Genomic DNA, 8,770 nt, shown 5'->3' with positions numbered 1-8,770 from the left:
TTTTTTTGTTCTTTTTGGAGATTATGGGATATAATTTTAAAATATGTCATATATGAAGTACATACTGTGTAGACTCGTGTTCTCAGGGGTCAGGAGTGATAAATAAAGTAGTAATAGCTGTCTGGCAACCACCTCCATGCTGTTCTCAATCACCCAAACCTGCAACAAGCCACACCTCTCATTATTAACACAGTATGTTCAACACAGCTGATTTAGAACACTGTAATATGTGATTAAACTCAATTCACTCAATTCTGTATGTAAAAGAATTACATGTAACGTGTGAGTGTCCGTCAGTCCTGTGATGGTCTTCAGGATGTGTCTGGGATCTGCACTGCCCACTAGCAAAATATTCAGTTCTCCATGTGGCCTCACTCTGAGTGTGTCTGTAAGTACATAACAATGAGAATTCAAATATACAAAAAAAGGGAAATTTTATAATGTTTTTATATGTATTTGTTGGTTTACTATGATTAGTCATTTCTTCTGTTCTTTCTGTGGTTTGTTAGTGTTTAATCTGATTTAACCTGAGTTTAGGAGGTCTTGTGCTGGTCCGAATCCCCACCAGGTCACACATCCTGCTCCCTCAACAGTCTGACCGGAGCTCATTCTTCAGAAATTGTTTTTACAGAAATTGTAAATTATCATAGTGTCTGAGTGCGACTATCAAATAATCTAATCTAAAAAATTATTTTCCTATTTTTTGTTTTGTGAGCGGGTTCGGGTCCAAAACTTCGACGAGTAGCCTACCTCGGACACGGGTCGGGTTCGGTATTGCCTCGGGTAATTTAAAATAAACATGCTTTTTCTAAATGGACCCAATTAGACCCGAATTCTTTTAAACTATCCCGAATGCTTAGGTTAGCCTACTTTCACTTTTGTGTTAAAGGGGTCATATGATGCGATTTCAATTTTTCCTTTCTCTTTGGCGTGTTACAAGCTCTTGGTGCATAAAGAAGATCTGTAAAGTTGCAAAGACTAAAGTCTCAAATCCAAAGAGATATTCTTTATAAAAGTTCAGAGTCAGCCACGCCTACCTAAAACGGCTCGTTCTAACACGCCCCCACATGTCTACCTCACTATGTGGGAAGATTTGCATGATGCCGCCCAAATGTTCACACAAAGAAAGAATGCGTAACTTTTATTCTCGCTGTAGTATTGTCACTGACTAGCTGCGCCAAACCACGTTCATATTCGTGCGATTTTTGGCGTTCCAAAAGCGGACGATATCTGCTTCGTCATGCCTGGAGCTGATCCGTGCTGGTCCTCACGCTAGCCCCCGGCCTCTGCTCACTGCAAGGATGGCTGTGCGAGTCAGAGGACAGAGTGTTTGTGACGGACTAGATGTGTGCAGCACATTTGATGGAGGACAGTTTCCTGATCCTGGTAGAGTAGAATACAATGCCGGCTGTTCTGACTCACAGACTGCAAGTACGTTTTTTATATTTAAAGAGTTTTTATATTTTATATATTTAAAGAGAGTAGCGCTTTGTCATTTCTCCGATCACAAATGCAGACATGGTTTTATGTTTACGCGGCGCGATGCAACGCGTAAAAAGACAGTATAAGTCATTATAATCCTAATTATGTCCCCACTGGATGCAACGAATGCCTCGTTTATAATGGGTTTTCATGTTTTTGAATCATGATCCTGACAGGGCATCATCACAATATGGTGAGGGGCGTAACATTTCCGTCTCACGCTTGAGGTATTCGGCCAATCATAACGCACTGGATAGCTGGCCAATCACAGCACACCTCGCTTTTCAGAACGATGAGCTTTGGGTTTGAGACTTTAGTCTTTGCAACTTTACAGATCTTCTTTATGCACCAAGAGCTTGTAACACTCCAAAGAGAAAGGAAAAATTGAAATCGCATCATATGACCCCTTTAAATGAAAAATAAATACACAATACTAAAAGAATAGTTTAATATTAAATTACTGCTTAACTCACTTGTCTGTGCAGCGAATATGAATGTATATGAAGAATATGCTGTAACTTTTCAATTTTTATGATGATAAATCACAGTACAGTGCATGTTGACAATTTTCTGCACTCCTTAATGTTTCTATATTTGTGCGATCTGTACGTTATGTGCAAGCTTGTGTGTTGTGTGCATCCGTGCAGTGCAGCAGCACTTTAGTTTAGAGCGGAGATTAGCTACGAGAACTCACCCAACCAATTTTGAGTATCCACATACTACAAACAAACATGCTTGAGATATAACCTCCAGCACTTGTCCATCGCCATTATTAAGCAATCTGTTATAGTGCTTAGCTAATGTTTTTAACTGTATTTGTGTGCGTGGTGAGATTAGTTGAATGTTTCTATATTTGTGCGATCTGTACGTTATGTGCAAGCTTGTGTGTTGTGTACATCCGTGCAGTGCAGCAGCACTTTAGTTTAGAGCGGAGATTAGCTACGAGAACTCACCCAACCAATTTTGAGTATCCACATACTACAAACAAACATGCTTGAGATATAACCTCCAGCACTTGTCCATCGCCATTATTAAGCAATCTGTTATACTGCTTAGCTAATGTTTTTAACTGTATTTGTGTGCGTGGTGAGATTAGTTTTCGCTGTGCTGTTAGTTCAGTGGCACTAGCAAACACATCCTCCCTGCGCTGTTGAGTTGGTCACGCAGCTCAGTCCATTGAGCCATGCCATTGACAGGTCAGCGAGGTGCAAGATCTGTAAAATTGCGCTGTTTCGTCCCACTTTCGGTGTGTTTGGAACACCGGTCAGTCATGTTGCTTCTACTGGCTGTTTTTGCTATACGTAGGTATGCAAAGCAGAGATATGCATGCTACACCCTCTTCTGAAGACAGGGTGGAAATATTCATCTAATTTGCATTTAAAGTGATACACACCAAAACAGCTCTTTTTTAAGACATTTTCCAGATGTTATAATAAATCAAAGGTCATTTGAGCTGAAACTTCATAGACACATTCTGGGGACACCCAAGACCAGTATTACATCTTGTAAAAAGGGGCATAATATGTGCCCTTTAAAATAAATGTCACTTGTTTTAATATTTTGATATTTAATGCAAAGACATGTATGCATTTTACAAGTGTGGCTTTGGTGTCCAAATACATTTTGGGTCCACAACTTCTGTGACACATTTAAAAATCATCTTGATATTTGGTTCATTTTAGAGATTCAGATGAGTGCTGATGTTAGATTGGTACATCTCCGCAACGTGCTAAGAAAAGTACAGGATGACATTATGCAACAGAAAGTACATCAATTAACGGGAACCTTAAAGTTGCTTCAAGAAACACTCAATCAAGATGAAATGAGAAATAATGCCTTTAAGTATGAGAGACAATGAGATTATTACAAGATTATTATTACAGATTATTACAAAACCTGGCTATATATAATGTAAATTGCATTTTTTTTCTCTCCCTCTCGCTCTCATTTACTTATTTAATCATTTAAATTTAGGTTCTACATCTAGACATTCAAATATCAAAAAAATATAAAAAATTCCTCCCCTCAGAAAAATACTGTGTCACTGTAAATGTGTGTGTGTGTGTTTCTAATCTGAAAATTTGCAGATGATCAAAGAATACTACAATATAACTGAATGCTAGTTTTCATGTAAAGTTTAAAAAGCAACAAAATAAATCTCTAGTTTAACAGCAATTGAATGTATCTCTTACAGTTTGATGCGCTTATAACGTATTCTGCTGGTAATGTACATATTGAAATTGGCTTTAACACATCTGTTCACCTTCATTGTGTGTGTCTGGTACATGCAATCACAAGATATCAACAAAATTGTTATTTAAAACGTTTTTTTTAAGTCATTTATTTTAACAGATTACAAATATACAACAAAAATTAAATTAACACCTCAATAGCTCTTCCCACTATAGAGAAAATAAAGATTTTTATTTTAGTCTGTGCACTAGAAAGCAGATTCTGTGTGTTTTGTTAGTCATAATCTCTCATTGTCCACAGTAAAGACAAATAGTGCCGATTTGCTTGGATTTTTCCTGTCCATTGGAGATAGAGGACTGACTTACGCTAACATTGTAGCTGCTTTTGTTTTGTGATTTGGTTAGTTCAATGTCATGCACGCCCTGTTTCTTTGCTTGTGTGTCAATATTGCAGTGGCTAGACACGATTGTGGTCAAAACGGAAGACAAACAAGTGAAGGAAATACTGCCACTCAGCAAGAGTTGTCCCGGCCAATTATACAAACACAGAATCTACTAAGAGATATAACAGGACAGTCAATCATTTTACCTGCAAGTTCTATGACACATGGACAGGAGAACCCTGGAACAATAATACAAAGTACTGACACAGAGCAAGAGAGATCCTCCCTAGCTGTACAATCACAGGTTCAAGAAAGAGAAAGACCATCAGAATCAGTCATATCACTAGCAGGAGAATCCACACGAACAACAGAGAGGCCAGAAGGCAAAGGACACGAAAATATAGAGAAAAATTGCAGAATTATGTAGCCTAATTATTAAACACAAAGTAGAAGATATACAGGTATTAGTATATTGAGGGTTAAGATGATTAATCATAATATATTTTGTATATTTAACTGCATATTTGATGTATGTGTCATGTTGGAGTGGAATATAATAGGCTAAATCACATTTTTTTGTAAAATCCCCAAAAACACTCTAATTCCAAAACCCCGCCCTCCAAAACATCCAAAAGCAATTTCTGTTGTATTCAGAAACCTAAGGCCCTTTTATAATAAACACTGCAATATTCATTAAAAATAAGAACTTTCAACTTTGATTTCATGATGATATTTGATTGCATGATGACATCAACTAATGTTCATACTTCACTCAAATTGTATGCATATATCATTGTTAGGCTATCATTTAAAAAGTAGTCGATTATTAATAAATTATCAATATGTATGTATATCCGTTCGCGCGCGCCACGTCCCAATCACCTCCCGAACTCGCGTGAGTCCTCCCATCGCCCACGCGTGACATCTGAAAGAAAAAATAATAATAAAAGAAATTAATAAATAAATGAGCAAGGGGCAGTTCCACTAGGAGCCGTGAGTGTGTGTGCGCGCGTGAATGTGTGTGTGGCGTCTGTCTGAAACATGAACCGCTTGCGTTAGACATCAGGAGGGCGATTTAAAACGGGGGAAATATCACATCAACACCACCATCCTCCTCCTCCTCCTCTTCATCCTCCTTCGCTTCCGCGCGAAAAACCAGCCAAATTAAATTAGGGTGGTGAAATTATTTGTGCGAGCTGCCTATGAAGGGGAGGAAGGTGTGACACACACACTACAGAGTGTGTGTTGTGCTTTGCATTCGTGTTAATGCTCTTATTTACTACTCTCTTAATTACCAGCCGTGGACAACTGGAGCGTACATGTCGTGATCTGAGAGAAGCATCTTATGGATTAACATATGATCTGAACTCAACCCAGGTCAAGTGAGTATCATGCTTAGTATAGTGTCTGTATATTGTGTGTGATGATGTCTGTTGCATGCAATTTTCTGTTACTGGATTTAAATAAACTCTATGTATCATGCTTCCAGTGTTTAATGGTTGAGTTCTGGTAAACTAGGGCGTGCATTTCTTTCACAACATTCAACAAGTATTGTTTTGTGATGCTTTAATGCTGGTGCGTTCATGGTGACATGCATCACCAGTGTTCATGTGGAATAACACAAGCAGCATTCATGCACGATGTCAGGTGTGTGAAATGACAGGCAGAACACACTACATACATGTCCACATGTTTTGCACGGTCTGTTTGTGCGTCTATCCACACAGGGCCGGATTTATGCGGATGCAAAGGTGGAATATGGATAATTTTCACCTATTGGCCCTAGTGTAAGGCAGTCACCATGGATAACTAGTGCCATCTCTTTCCTGCAGGGATGAGTAATCAGGGAGAGACGCAGCCAGAGAAACATTCAACTGAGCAGTGCTTGTGTGAACTCGTGAAATAAAAGCATTGAAGAAGCCTGAAATGGGAGGCTTCAGGTTTTATTAATATACGCCATAAATAATTAAAGAGCCCTCCATGGATGTTGAACTCTGTGACCAGTGATCTGGTGTGATTGCTGTAGACATCGAAAAGCTGCTCGATAATTGAAAGAGCCGACACATGCTATGTTGATTTAAATTCATAGTTATCTAAAATCCATCCTTATTCCTCAAAGTTAGACAAAAGCAGCACTTGCTCTTGAATAAAATCCCACATTGAGCTAACAGGAACACGTGTTAGATATATTAGAATGTGTTAGTTTTAGTAATACTTTTCTACTTTAGGTTGATGTGCTTGTTTTATGATAGGTAGGCTACAGTTTGAGATGTTAGAATTACATTTGACTGAATTAAAATAGGTTAATCATGGCTTGATGTGACTGATGCGGCTTAAGTATTTAAATATTATTCCCTATTTTCTCCCACTTTTTGTAAATAAACGTTTTTTTTAAAGAGTCTCTTATACTCGCTAAGAATGCATTTTTTTTAATCAAACATACAGTAAAATTGTGAAATGTTATTACAATTTAAAATGCCTGTTTTCTATTGTAATAGATTGTAAAATGTAATTTATTCCTGTGATGCGCAGCTGAATTTTCAGCATCACTACTCCAGTCTTCAGTGTCACATGATCCTTCAGAAATCATTCTGATATGCTGATTTGCTGATCAAGAAACATTTATTATGTTTAAAATTGATTTATTATGAAAACCGTTGTGCTGCTTCATATTTTTTGGAAAACTTAATAAATTTTTTCAAGATCCTTTGAATAATAAAATGTTCAATAGAACATTTATTTGAAAATGAAATACTTTGTAACATTATAAAGGACTTTACTGTCATTTGTGATCAGTTTAAATGCATCCTTGCTAATTTTTTGTTTTAAATCTTACTGACCCCATTTTTCCTTTTTTTTTTATTATCAGATACAATTCAGTACTTTTCTCTTTTCTTCCTCTGGTTTCATATCATATTATTAGCACAAAACTATTTTCCCGTTTCATTTCCCCCATCTTTTTGCTGTAGTTATATTTTTAATGTTTTTTTTTTTAAAGCAACATATCAGAACTATATACTTATTAGTGCAATATTTTTCATTGGTACTTGATTTTAGTACTTGAAGAGGTAAGGGGATTGTTATTATTTTGCTTCTGAATTCTAACTATGACCTTATGTTATTGGTAGCCTTGAGGTTAATAGTATATTAAATAGAAAACTTTTAAAAGTTGATTGTTGGATTCCGAACACATCCTGATCCTCAGCTATCAGAATCGGGTGCTGTTTTTAGCTAGGTTTTTTATTTAGAAGCATTTAATCCACATTAAAACTTTGTTGGATGTTCCTTATCTCCTAAGTTTCTATTGTAGCATGCTTCCAGTAGTTAAAGAACCTTGTCCCGGACTCAGTTAAACAGCTGTAGTTTCAATATTTCAGGTCTTGTGAAGTTGTGAAGGGTCTGTTGAGTATCACATGATGATGTCACTGTGCTCATCTCGGTGTTATTAACACTAATAGTTTCTCGGTCTCTCTCTTCAGACGCTCTTTGCTGTTAAACTTGAGAAAGAGCTGAGCTCTCAGACGCAGAGGTGAGGAAGGGGTTAAGCTCGCTGTAAGATGATACACGTCCCTCATTTAGCAACTTTGACCTCTCACTCAATTCATATTTCTCGTAATCCCTTACATTTCTCAGTTTTACAGAGGCTTAGATTTCTGCTTTATACACAGCGTCTGTTTTCCACTGATGGACAGAGGTATCAAACATCAAATACTATGGTTGGAGTTGCAGCAACTTTTGTAAATTATTTCTTCTCTAAAAAGGGATCAAATTTGAATTGAAAACATTTTCAAATTAAATTAGTAGCAAAAATTTGAACGCTTAATAAAAATTTAAAAAAATGTTACGTATTATATCCTCTCCCAATCACATAAAATATTTAATTTAGATTTTTGAAAATTATTTTACATTAAAATTTTTGTTACTTTGTATTTTTATGATTATTCTTCTTCTCTCAACCACAAAATATTTAAATTCACTTGATTACCAGAGCATATTTAGTTTCTTTTTTATTATTTTGCATTAATTTTTTTTGCTGCTTTGTTTATTTAGGATTATTATTCCTCTATCAACCACATAAAATATTTAAATTCACTTTTTATGATTACCAGAGCATATTTAGTTTCTTTTTTATTATTTTGCATTAATTTTTTTTGCTGCTTTGTTTATTTAGGATTATTATTCCTCTATCAACCACATAAAATATTTAAATTCACTTTTTATGATTACCAGAGCATATTTCGATTTTTTTTCTTACTTTTTCTTTTTTTATTTTACATTAAAATTTTTGCTACTTTGTGTTTATTTAGGATTATTATGTTGTGGCCTAATGGTTAAAGAGTCGGACTCATAACCCAAAGGTTGCGGGTTCGAGTCTTGTACCGGCAGGAATTGTAGGTGTGGGGAGTGAATGTACAGCGCTCTCTCCCACCTTCAATACCATGACTGAGGTGCCCTTGAGCAAGACACCGAAAATGGCTGCCCACTGCTCCGGGTGTGTGTTCACGGCTGTGTGTGTGTTTTCACTGCTGTGTGTGTGTGCACTTTGGATGGGATAAATGCAGAGCACTAATTCTGAGTATGGGTCACCATATGTCACGTCACTTCACTTCACTTATGTCTCTATCAACCACAACATATTTAAACAACAAACTAATTTTTTGCTACTTTGTGTTGATTTAGAATGATTATTTCTTTTTCAACCACACAAAATAA

The 8,770-nt window shown here is 36.5% G+C and overlaps 1 pseudogene; it reads right to left on the bottom strand.

Moving 5' to 3' along the window:
• LOC107555195 (dynein assembly factor 3, axonemal-like) overlaps positions 1 to 609 on the bottom strand; it is a 7,390-nt pseudogene extending 6,781 nt beyond the window's left edge.
• Between the last annotated feature and the right edge of the window lie 8,161 nt (positions 610 to 8,770).

This window comes from Sinocyclocheilus grahami, unplaced genomic scaffold, assembly GCF_001515645.1.
Source record: "Sinocyclocheilus grahami isolate Dianchi unplaced genomic scaffold, SAMN03320097.WGS_v1.1 scaffold19.1, whole genome shotgun sequence".
Taxonomy (NCBI): Eukaryota; Metazoa; Chordata; class Actinopteri; order Cypriniformes; family Cyprinidae; genus Sinocyclocheilus; species Sinocyclocheilus grahami.
Note: the sequence above shows the minus strand (reverse complement) of the source record. Positions and strands in the feature narration are given on the sequence as shown.